Source organism: Argentina silus (assembly GCF_951799395.1).
Source record: "Argentina silus genome assembly, chromosome: X".
NCBI lineage: Eukaryota > Metazoa > Chordata > Actinopteri > Argentiniformes > Argentinidae > Argentina > Argentina silus.
Genome location: NC_139653.1, coordinates 34,841,526 through 34,854,699, shown reverse-complemented (window position 1 = coordinate 34,854,699; position 13,174 = coordinate 34,841,526). Strand labels below are relative to the sequence as shown.

At 43.0% G+C, this 13,174-nt stretch overlaps 1 long non-coding RNA gene across 1 annotated transcript; it reads left to right on the top strand.

Moving 5' to 3' along the window:
• Nucleotides 1-6,657: 6,657 nt before the first annotated feature.
• On the top strand, nucleotides 6,658-11,800 carry LOC310823540. Its single transcript, XR_014554949.1, has 5 exons — nucleotides 6,658-6,861; nucleotides 8,855-8,932; nucleotides 10,358-10,446; nucleotides 11,260-11,425; nucleotides 11,540-11,800. It is a non-coding gene; the product is annotated as an uncharacterized lncRNA (long non-coding RNA).
• The last annotated feature ends 1,374 nt before the right edge of the window (nucleotides 11,801-13,174 follow it).

The following is a 13,174-nucleotide window of genomic DNA, read 5'->3' as shown; positions in this document are numbered from 1 at the left end:
CTTTGTAAAGTTATCCTTCCGTATAGATGATTCACTGACTTTAGACAAATGTACTTGTAAGTCGCTTTGGATAAAAGCATCTGCTAAATGTCCAAAATGTAACATGTAAATAACACTGTTTTTAAGCAAACAGTCTCTTAGTTCCCAGACGTCTGTGACCATTTTACCTAACATTTTGCCCATATACTACCTACCGCTGTTGTGCTGTTGAGCAGGGTACTCTACCCCTATGTGCTGCGCCGCTGGAGCACTTATGGGTAAGTGGCGGTAGGTATGACTCTACTTTGACTTGTTGAATTTCACCAAGGAAAATGTCTGTTTGCATGTAGGTTGAGAGTAAAAAGGCTGCTGGAGCTGCTGCAACTGGAACCCACCCCGACTCGCTAGAGAAGGCCCCCTCCACGGGCATGCCTGCAGACACACAGCCACCCGCCACAGGTACAGACCATTACATACTCTTTTACAACCCTCTCCTTGATCCCTGCTTCCTGATTTATCCAATGTATGTATCAAATTGTATGCATATTACTAGTAGACTTGACAGAAATAGTAGCAAAATGTGAATGTTTAACTTTTGTTGCATACATATCCAGATTAAAATCAAGTATGCAGGGTTGATGCAATGACACTGTTGGTCTGATCGATGTGTAACCCCCATCTCTGCAAGCATGTCCCATGTTTTGCAGAGTGTAGACCCCCTCCTGCTATATTGCTTTTAACTCCTGTTCCCCTCTGTGTGCTCGCCCCCCCAGCCTCCAAAACACCCTCCACTGGCACACTCGCAGACACCCAACCCAACACGGCCGCCCCAGGTAAGCTAAACTGCCCCCACCCCCCCTTCTACCTCCACACACGTCTCACTGTTACAGGACTTTGACTGGCAGGGTCAAACTCTACACTGACCCATGCACTACTGCTGCTTTGCTGGTTTTAGTGAAACCACCCGAGAATAAGTGCTTGTTGTTTGCTGTGTAAAATGTGTAACTGTCAACAAATGCTTAGAGATGGAAGGTGGATAAAAGATTATGACAATGATCTTATGTTGGTCGCAGACAATCCTTCAAAGACTGAGGACCCCAGGAAGGTAAGAACTTTACTAAGGAGTAGATGGACTTGGAGTAAAGATTAGGAGACAAAGCAGCTAGTCAGTTGCATGTGTCAGCAGGGGGAACTGATAAGCTCAGCACGGCGTGTTTGTAAACAGCAAACCCATCTATATAAAAAATTAAACATCCATTTATGATAGGAGCATTTTGTCTCTCCATTTATCCATGACAAAAAATACTGTCACAAGTGCCATTTTGTCAAAAATAGTGTGCAACCTGAAACAATTGAACAACCGAGTCCACCTCCCTCAAGCATTGTATTATTATTTTTGGACATTATACAGCAGTGGTAGTCACACATTGTTGCCAGGGAGCCACATTGGCAGAATTCAATCATTGAGCGAACATACCTCAATTGAGTAGTTTTGTCTGCTCATGCAATACTTTTAATAGAAATAAATTCCATATACAGCACATAAAACAATTGTGATGTATAGAAACATCCCAATTGAAGACCAAACAAACTTAATAGTCTGATGAGTGGAAATATGCCTACTGACTCCTGTGTCATGAATCACTTTATTCTGTACTTAATAGGGTGCGTTGTTCACAACTATTGACTGTTTGGAAACTATTTGAGATTGTGCTGTATTAGTTTTTACAAATAGAAATATTACCGCAAGCTGCCAATTAAGGCTCTGCGAGACGCGCAATGATGACTGCCAGCGTAGAGGGGACAGGAAATGTGGGATAGAAATGCGACACCATGAGCCGGGATTCAAACCCATGCAGTTACAGTATTCTCAGGCAGACATGTTAGGCCACTCAGCTACCAAGGCGATTCAAATTAACCATATACTTTAGAGCTTAGTTTTATTTACTGATCCGATGTGGACAATGTAAGCTAGAATTTTAAAGTGGTTTCATGTCATAAACAACGTCATTAAAACTTCGACTTACACATCAGACATGATGTAAAACATCTTGTTTCCCTCCCTCTCCTTTTCAGCGATCCATTATAATTTCCAGTCACTAACTGATCTATTTGTTTAAACAATTGCAGGCCAGGCTTGAAAAGTACAGACAACAACACAATACGTTTGCCAACCGCTATGATCGTGCAGCAGAGGAACGAAATGCTCTTGAAAGACAGGGCACCTTACTTGTACATCAATTGATGCAGTTGGATAAACTATTTTTGGCTATTTGGCTATTTTTCTTTTTATAGTATTAGTCAAAGTCCGGTAATGTAGATTTACTGCATTTTATTTAATTGTGTATGTATACAGAATTTTTGGTATTTCAATGTTTAGTAGGAAAACAACATTTTAACATTTGTTACAACATAGCTTGGCAAGCATTTAAAACAGTAAATCTGGGTGTTTCTCAATAGGCGCACTCCCGTGCCCCGCGCTCCCATACTCAAGTGTGTTTTTAGAGTGTGCTGTCTGAAGCATGTACTTGGAGGGCGTGGGTACGGAGAACACAAATTTGAGACGTAGCATACTTTTGACCAGACGGAGTACACATCCAGGCATTGTTTGCGTATTCTGTTTCGCGTACATAGATCTGGACTCATACTCCTGCACTTGCGTCCTCCATTTTGCGTACTCAGAGTACGCAAGTATGCATATTGAGAACCACCCTCCGTTTTTTATTGCTGTGTTTTTTCCTAAGATGGAACCGGAATCACTTTCTACAGATTCTGCGATACAACCACCAACAGACTCGCAGGTATTGAATGGCCACTGCAAATAGACATAATGCGATAGACATGGTATTTTCTATTCGGTAGGGGGCGATCACAACCCCACTCCAACCAGGCGCATCAGTAACATAACCTATTCATAGCAGTTTTGACACCAGTAGCCTACGTTAGGCATATAAGCAACAGTGCTCACAATTGAGAAGGGATAGAGAACTTTTCTCTTCTTCATGGTACAGAGGGACATTTTGCGACCATGAATTTGCTGTGTTAGAAATGTGTAAATGAGCGAGGTGGCCGGTAAAAATGTAAAGGCAAATTAAACTATATATTTAGTAATGATAAAGTAAATATCTTTGATCGCCAACGACATCCTTGTCAAAAACGAAATGTGAATAAACATCACATAATGCAATCCAGCGCCACGCTGTTCAACGTCCTGGGGAAAACCCTGAATAGATGTGGCAGGGCAACAGTGGTGATTCTTGCAACTTGCACTGAGTAACTTTGTAAAGTGAAAATAGTAACTGGGGAGTGGTGAGCACTCACAGGGGTGGGACAAAAAGTCAATTTGACTAGGGTGCATTCCATAACTCTGTTATGTTCTGTAAGGTGAGAGCTAATGAACCCAGGCGTGGAACACAGAGTCAGGACTGAGGGAATATGGGGGAATGAGGGAATAGCAGGGAAGGGGAAAAGCTTGGGATCCGGCTCCGACGTCCTCTCCTCCACAGAATACAGCTGAGACAGAGTGTCAGGTTTCACATTGTGAAATGTGAATGCGGGCGGTAAGTAAGGGTAACATTTACACAATAAAAAAACAGAGCCCATCTGGCTTGGCGGGCATTTAACCTCCTGGCAGTTTGAAGGTAAGTGAGATTCCGGTGATCGGTCCACACCACAAAAGGCAGCTCCCGGTTGTCAACGTCATAATTCCTTTCTGGGGGAGAAAGCTTGCGAGAGAAGAACGCACAGGGATGGAGCTTGTTGTCGGAAGGGTTAGGGTTAGGGTTAAGGTTAGGTGAGAGAGGACAGCCCCTACCCCCGTGTCCAAGGCATCCACCTCCACTACAAACTGTAGCGCTGGGGTTGGGTTGAACAAGGATAGGAGCAGAGACAAACCCGTGCTTGAGCTCATTGACAGCGGCCTCAGCCTCTGGCATCCACAGGAAGGGGGTAGAAGTGGAGGTGAGAGCAGTGAGCGGGATCGCAATGCGGCTGTAGTTCCGTATGAACCTGCGGTAGAAGTTTACAAATCCAAGAAACCGCTGTAATTGCTTGAGGCTGGTCGGTGTAGGCCACTCTGTCACAACGGACACCTTGGCCGGATCCATACGCATTTGTCCCGGGGCGATAATGTATCCCAGAAATGAAACCGTGGAGACATGAAACTCACACTTTTCTGCCTTAACAAAAAGCTTGTTCTCCAGCAGGCGTTGCATGACTTGGCGACTGTGCAGTACATGTTCCGAGAGGGATTGAAAAAAAATCGGAATGTCATCCAGGTAAACAAAAACAAATCGGTTCAGCTTGTCACGCAGAACATCATTAACCAGGGCCTGGAAAACTGTGGGAGCATTAGTTAATCCAAAAGGCACCACTAAACAATCAAAATATCCAAGGGGGGTGTTAAAAGCCGTTTTCCACTCATCGCCCTTCCGGATGCGGACTAGGTGGTAGGCGTTGCGTAGGTCCAGTTTAGAGAATACAGTCGCCCCATGGAGGGGGGCGAAAGCAGAGCTGATAAGAGGCAGAGGGTACTTGTTCTTGACTCTGATGTTATTAAGCCCATGGAAATCAATGCATGGCCTAAGTGATCCATCCTTCTTACCCACAAAGAAAAACCCTGCACCCATGACGAGGCATGGTGTTTGCTGAATACAGGAGCGAGGTTGTGGTATTCCTGCAGAACAGAGGAGAGATTGATAGACTCAGGCAGGGGCAGTGGGTCAGAGATAGAGGGAGCAGGGGCCGAGAGCAGACAGTGTGAGTGGCAAAAATCACTCCAGGAGCGAACCTTACCCAAAAGCCAGTCCATTTGTGGGTTGTGTTTCTGTAACCAGAGGAAACCGAGCACAAGAGGAGAGCAGGGACAGTCGATAATATGAAATCTGATATGCTCTTGGTGATTACGTGACAGTAAGAGACTCAACGGTACAGTCCAGGAATCAACGAGGGCAAGTGGCATCCCGTTGAGGGCCTTGGCTTCCAGGGGGCAATCCAGGGCTTCAAGATCAATGCCCATCTGTCTGGCAACCTCCCGGTCGAGGAAACAGTATCTCTCCTTACTGGCGAGCCAACCCTTTTCCCGAGCCACCAGGACCAGTGAGGCAGGTGGCAATCAGGTGCCCACCCTGACCATAGTACAGGCAGGTTCCTTCCCTGAGGTGATGAGCCCTCTTCTCCGGGGACATCCGGGCTCTACCCAACTGCATGGGCTAGGGGCCGGAGTGGTTGGGGGAAACTCGGTGGAACTCCGAACCTCTTGGTGTGCGGAGTGGGTGGAGTCACCAACGGGAATGGGATGGACGACTGTGCCCTGGTGGACCTCTCCTTGCGGCGCTTGCGGAGACGGTTGTCTAAACGAATGGCAAGGGAGATGAGTTGGTTGAGATCTGGGGGCTCATCACGGGATGCCAACTCGTCCTTTATGGCGTCACTCAAGGCATTCCGGAACGTGCCCTGGAGAGTCTCATCATTCCCTCCACTCTCAGCAGCGAGACTCCGGAACTCAATGGCTAGGGAGGCCATGCTGCGAGAGTCTTGGCGGAGGGAGAATAGTCACTGGGGTGCGTCCTTGCCTTGGATGGGATGGTCAAAAACCTTTCGCATTGCCTGGGTGAAATCAGCGTAAGAAGAGCAGATTGCCAACTGTCCCTCCCATATAGCGGAGGCCCAGGCGAGCGCAGCTCCTTTAAGAGATCCGAGCAGATAAGCTATGCATGACCAGTCTGAGGAATTGGTATGTTGCTCGAACACTAGCAAACACTGAACTAAAAAAGCCAGCAGGAACCTAAATCGCCATCGTAACGTTCAGGCGCAGGGACAAAAGGTTCACGAACAAGGGGGTTAGCACTAGGAGCTGGACTAGGGGCTATAGGCGGTGTCTGGGAGGTGGAAGGGTTACCTAGATTACTGAGGGCGGCGGACAACTCTCTCCAGCTATGTGACTGTTGAAAATTTCCTGTTGCCCCAGACGGACATCCTGGCTGGCGCAGGTCTGGCGGAGAAATTCTCCTGTACTTGCGATGGTCTCAAGGGCTAAGGAATGCTGTCCCAGAAGGGTGCCTTGGTAGGTAAGGGCTTGCTGGAGTGACTCTGTGTCCACTGGGTTCGTCGTCATGGTCAGATCGTACTGTTAAGGTCAGAGCTAATGAACCCAGGCGCAGAACACAGAGACAGGACACAAATCTAAAATGTAGAATGGCAAACAGGGTAGGGCAGGCAGGCAGACAGACACGGCAGGCGGGGCATGTAGTGTAGGTTGGGCATGCAGGGCAGGTAGACTAGGCAGGCAGGGCAGGTGGGTAGTACGGGCAGGCAGGCTGACAGGCGGACAGGCAGGCAGGTGGATAACCGGGTCGAGGTCCTGTAGCATAAAGGGGTAATGATCAGACAGAGTACTAAGACATTAGGACTTTAGAATAAATATGAGACTAAGCGGCCAAGAACGAGACTAACTTGGAAACAACAACCAATGATCTGGCGAAGAGGGGATGGAAGCCGGGGTTTAAATACAGCGAGGTGATGAGCAGATGACCAACAGGTGAGCAGAACGAGCAGGTGGAGATGATGAGTGACAGGGAATCGGAGCCTGGCCACACCCATACACAACACAAACAGACAGACAAAGACAGACAGGAGAGAGGGAGGCACTTTCACAGACTAGGTGGAAGTGGAGGAAGTGACAAACTCTGTACTATACTGCTGGGTTTAACTTGAGTTAAACATTTTTTTTTTTTTTTGGTGACTCTTTGCCTCTTTTTTCAGCTCGTCGAAGCTGTGCAGAGCTCTGAACCCTTGCGGAACATCATTACCAAAGATGGATCCAATTCCAGTTCACAAGAGACTGCCAAGAGAGTGCCTGTGTCTTCTAGCCCCAAACCCACAGTAAGAACGGCAAGAACTACACTGTAAAAAAATAATATTTGTATTTTCTCTGTGATTCACTGTAATTTCGTACCTTGTTTTTTCTGTTTGATTGAATAATGGAGTAATGCAGGTACAATTAGAGATTAATCTAAATACATTTTTCTTGTAAAAAACTGGAATAATCAAAATTATTGAAATAACAAACAAAAACAATGTTTTTTCACAGACATTAATCCCCTGTTCACAATGATAAACCGTAAAAATACAGTTTATTACACTATCTCAAACATCAGTAATTATCATTATTTTCCAGACATTTAAATTGATTTCACAGAGAAATTATATTTTGAATAGGATTTATTTAATATCAAACTAGACCACTTTTTATGTTTCAAAACGGTATAATTAATTAATAATTTAAGATGTTGATCCAAAATCACAAAAATAAACTAATAGTATGGTAATTTACATAAAGGGATACTCCACTATTTTCAACCTTCTAATGTGGTATACTCTCAGTGTTTTTTGAGGGCCACCTTTGAATAACCTTTGTGGGTTCCATATTGAACCCTGTAATAGAGGAATAGACAAAGAAACGAATATATCAATTGGAGAATTCCATAAATGTACATAGGGAATTCTATCAAAGTGGCCATTTATTTGTAATTTTACGACATAAAGTAATATTTACCTGGCTTAAAGCATATTTTAAACCAGCCAAAAACATTATTTTAACGCTCTAAAACTAGTATGTCAATTGGAGACTTCCATACAATGATTGATGAATTCCATAAATGTACATACAATTCCCCATCAAAGTGGCCATTTATTTATGTCATTTTAAAACATTTACTAGTATTTCTATGACTTTATACATTATTTAAACATTTTGATACACAAAAACTAGTATTTAGTATTTAGAAAAATTCCATACAATGACTGATTAATTCGACATTTGCATAAAATTCCCCATCAAAGTGGCCATTTATTTATATAATTTTACAATATTTCAATAAGTTATTTTGTTGTTTATTAAGTATTTTCACAGCTTAAAACTTCATTTTAACATATAAATTGTACTATTTTGACATTCAAAAAATGTGTATTAAAATTTGATTTTAATCTTAAATATGTGTAAAAGTCTGTGTAACGATATTATTCTTTATTTTATAACTGTTTTTTAATGGCAATGTTATTTTACTGTAACTTGACATCTTTTGACTGGCATCCCTGCTGCCAGATCTTTTTTTTTTTTTTTTTTTTTTTACAGTGTACTAAGGAGGAGTAGATGGACTAGGAGAAATGCAAGGCCGTAGTGTAATAATGAATGGGGTTTTGTTGTAATATTAGCTGGAGAACCATTGTTAGTCATATTCAGAATCTATGGGGGTCAGCATGAATAAGTCAGCACCACTTATTTTCTCAATGGAATGCATGCTATAAAAGGAGGGGACTGGTGTGGTGTGGAGGTCTGTGCCACTGCCATCGGAGTCCCATGTGTCTGTACTAACGGTGGTTCAAGTCCTGCTGCTGTCATTCTGGCACAGCCTTCTCTCCTTCTTTCCTGGCTCTCTCTCACTGTCTTATCTAATAAAGATGGGGAAATGCAAGAAGGGTGGGAATTCCCTCTGTGTAAATAAATAAATAAAGAAAGCAGTTGAAAGTGATAATGGATCTATATGTCCAAATGGGGAAACTCCTCTTAGAAAGGAAGAATAGTATCTTCACATCTAAACATTACACCTATGGCATTTCCTGTATGCTCTGTTATAGGTCCCCAGATGTATACAATTAGACATTAGATGGTTCCTTGCTTGAATATTCTCCAGCTTTTGTTTTGACCCTTAGGGGACATTGACCTGTTTGCACACATTTCGTATGAGGACGTTTTGACAGACTGGTCCCAAATCATCGTACCCATTAAACTATGTTATGCACTCAGTGAACTGAAGGAACTAGTAGTTTTTAAGTGTTTCTGTGCCTCTCTGATTTGTTTGCCTTGTTTTACTAGTTTTCAGCTCATCAAGCTTTTGAGAACTCCAAACCATTTCAGAACATGGACACGGATGGATCAGATTCCAACTCCATAGTAAGTGCAAAGAGTGTTATTCAGCTCCAAACCCATGGTAAGAGAACTTGAATGATAGCCATAGTCCATCGTTGATCCCCCTTTGAATCCTCCATCAGCCCAACCCAAGCCCCCAGTTATTATAGGCTAGTGCAGGGTTTCCTGAGTTGGTGAAACCCTGGCCTAGTGTATTAACCTAGATGTTGAAACATTGGTTGAAAGATTTCAACTTGTCTGTGTCACTCGTGCTAGTAAGTTTTTATTTTGGAAGCCAGTTAATTCAGTCTCTCATGATGCAAGTTACTGAGTGTTGTAATTTCATTACTTGAAATGGTCCTTATTCAAAAAAAAATTGTGACAATACCTTTGCTTCAACCAGGGAAGTGGTTTCCGCTACTGGAAAGAACAGAGAGTGTATTTGTAAGCAACAATGTATATCACAACGCAAAATGGCTGAGATTATTTCAGTTATAGATAGATAGAAACTTTATTTATCCCAGGGGGAAATTCAGGTTCCAAGTAGCGTACAGACATAGAGGTATCACACATAACATACACATACAACATACAACATACAACATCAGCAGGATTGTAAACAGGCGAGGTGCACAAGTTCTAACCACTTATGTTTGTGAAAACTTTTTGGGATACTCACTTTTTGTGTATCAGCAGCAACTACTGTATGTCAAGTTTTGGGCTGATGGTGAACTGCAATTCTGCAGAGATTTCTGCCTTATTATCCTCCAGATTTTCTAAAACCCTTGACATATGATCGGCCAATCATTTGGTGTCTATAGATCACCTCAATTAAGCCTACCTAAAATGTATCTACCTGGACAAGTCACCATTCCTAAAACTTGAAGGTCTGAACATTATTTCTGACATGACATTTCTGGCTATGACACAGGGTCAGTAGTGGTCGAGAAAGACCATGAACTCAGGCCAAAATACGGCGGGCAAACATCTTTCTAGAGCCACTCTGACTTGGGGTCATCATACAGGGATGAAATTGGTCTCAGGATCAAATCTGTCCATAAATATCCCAGCATCCCTTTAACATTAGAGTTAAAGGCATAATCAGGAACATAGAGACCTGCTCAGGCTAATAATGGGATTTGGAGTGTGTATTACTCCAAGTGTGTACACTACGATACAAAATATGAGCCTATGTCATCCGTGTGTCTACAGTTGCTCATACCCCCTCTCTTTCGAAACAGCAATTCATCTTCAGTCCCAGATATGATGTCACACCACTCAGTCTCCTTTGGTGGTATATAATTGGCATAGAAATGTGTTTCAGGGGGGCACTTAAGTGGCGTAGCACACTAATACGCATACCATATAAGGTCCCTGGTTTGATTCCAGCCATCAACATATCCTGCATGTCATCCCTCCTCTCTCTCCCATTCTTCCTGTCAATCTCTACTGTCTCTCTCCCCAATAAAGCAGAAATGCCCTAAAAAAAAGAAAAGAAAAATGTGTTTCAGGGGCTTCTAGAATGAAGAACACCAGGACAGACAACACCGGTTCTGCAGGTAAGAAATATGAGCAGACAGTTTAATAGATACTGTCTATGCAAACAGCATGCCATAGGATTTCAATACTGACCAGTGGGAGTTTTATAAATGTGTTTCCATAGGTCCGCCAGAGAGGATATGGGAGGCCAGTGTCAAGGGGAGGGGTGGGATATGATTGTGCTCATCATTCAAATTGTATCTATCTATTGGCCAGATAAATTGTCACACTTTTGTTTCTTAATGAGAAACGATTTGAGCTTGTTGTAAGCGGAGCTCAAGCATGCACAAACACACAGGAGCTGAATCAAAATGTGTAGCCTACAGATCGTGAATGTCACACATGTCAACAACTGTCCAAGGCTTCAACAATTATATGACACCTATATGAAAGTACTTCATTTGTAGCCAACTGTGATACATGATATAATGGACAGGGGCGAAAAAGAACAGTCAAATACAGACAGTAGGCAACTACAAATGACTCGTTGGATATGAGGTGCAGCAGAGGTTGGCAATGGCATTATGAATGCCAAATATGCTCCAATTCGCTCACCTTCCCCCACTGTGGTTAATGTCTGGAATGTTGCACGTAGCCGTACCCACTAATTCTATTCAAATGTATTTGAGCAGAGAGGGCAGGCCTACCACTCTGTATTTGATAAGTGTTAATGTTTGGAATGTGCCGTAGCCACTGATTCTATTGAAATTTATTTAATACTGTACGTATTAATATTTGGAATGTCACATGTGGCCCTACCCACTGATTTTCAAAGCCATTGTCCACAATTGTGCCTCTTCTGTTATGGTCCCTCCTCATAACCGACCCTCTAGCACCACCTTGAGGCCCCGGCGATCATCGCTGGAGCGTCCAGCTCCCAGTCAACAGCACACCTGTTCCCTATCCCCAAGCAGCACACCTACGACCCATTCCCAATCACCCACCTATAAGAACCCTGTCCAGTCTTCGCTCCAGTGCGAGAACGTACTGTGACTTACGGTAAACCTTTCCACGAGACCCGCAGACACTTCTAGCCCTCCCGAGTTTTTCTAGCTGTTCATTGTGTCTTGTGTTTTCCCTTGTGACTCACCTTGTTCTCCTGTGCCCCTCCAGAACCCTCATCTTCCTTGGACCCCCTCATCAACCATTCCATGGACCTAGCCCCTACCCCTCTCCGCTACTGGACCTCCCGCTAACGACTCCTGGACCGAACCCCGACTACCCCTACGGATTATCCCACGGCTCTTTCCCCTCCCCCCAAACACTGGACCTCCTGCTATCGACCCCGGACCGTACCCCGACGACTCCTTGGATTATCTCTCTCTCCCCTACCCCTCTCCCTATTATTTACTATTAAATACGCCTTCGGGCTAAACCCTACCCTCTCTGTGTGCCGTCATTTGGTTCCTCAGACGTTCCTGTGTAACATCTTCATTTGTAGCAAACTACAGTACATGATATGACGGACAGGGGTGAAAAAGAACAGTCAAATACAGTCAGTAGGCAACTACAAATAACTTGTTGGATACGGGCAGTAAAAAAAAAAGATTTGTTTTATTCTTGTCATTACACATGGCATGTAAACTTTTTGATTGATTTAAGACACCTCTCATTTCAATCATGTGAAGTCTGTTCACTGTGAACTCCCAGTGCCAGAGCGAAAAATCAATGACACGAACTGCGGTCTTTGCTTTGTGAGCGTACTGTGTCCATATAGCCTACTACGTGGAAAAAAGCCTAAATACACAGAATCAACTGAAAAACATTATATCGCTATGAGTTAATAATAATTCGCGAACACACATATGCCATGTCTGACATACTTTTATGAAGTGTCCAAGTCCATGACCAGAATCATTTGTCCTTTTCCAAATTGAAAGAACAACTCATGAGCTACTCTTCACATAATTCTCTTCATTTGCAAACCCACTACAACACAAGTTAAGTGTTATGCTCAACAATGCCTCCTGGTGACCTGAAATAATACTCACTAGTAATATATGCCATTTAACTTACATTGCAGTGAATGTGCTTACATTTTATACATACATATACATGGTCCCAGTGGGAATCAAACCCACAACCTATGCATTGTTAGCACCATGCTCTACCAACTGAGCCACAGAGGACCACATGTACTGTATGCATTTCTAGCACTTTGTCATGTCAAAATAGTTTTATACAAGCTTGTTTACTACCACAAAATTGGTTATTATAGACATATTAGTCCTTGTTTGTAGACTGCGGTCTGTGAATTAGAGCGGTTTACATTTATTTCCTAGCCAGATCTTTAAGCTCTATTCTAAAGTAAGTAGTAATCCACACTCACATGATTTCATTACCCATGCTCCAACAATGACATTCTTATAATGCAATGTTCAAATCATTTAAATGGAAACTCAGTGAGCCCTCTGACTATAAACCGTTGTAAAAAAACGTTGTATAAACCAAGTCAACATGAAAGGACGTTTTGCAGAAAACCTTCCAGCCTAAATCTTCCGCCAAGATTTTATAGTTGAATGGAGATAGCCAATTCATTTGTGGATAATTTCTCTATAAACACGCGGAATGTTAGTGCCAAAATTCTGTAAACAAATGAACACAAATCCACAGGCGTAATTTGATCCGCAAATGCAGATTCGACAATTAACTAATGCTGAAATGTTGTATTGAAATTATTGGATGCCTACAAAAGCAATGCTTTTATTCATAACATTGGAAAGGTGTTTGTCACTGCTTTCATTTGTT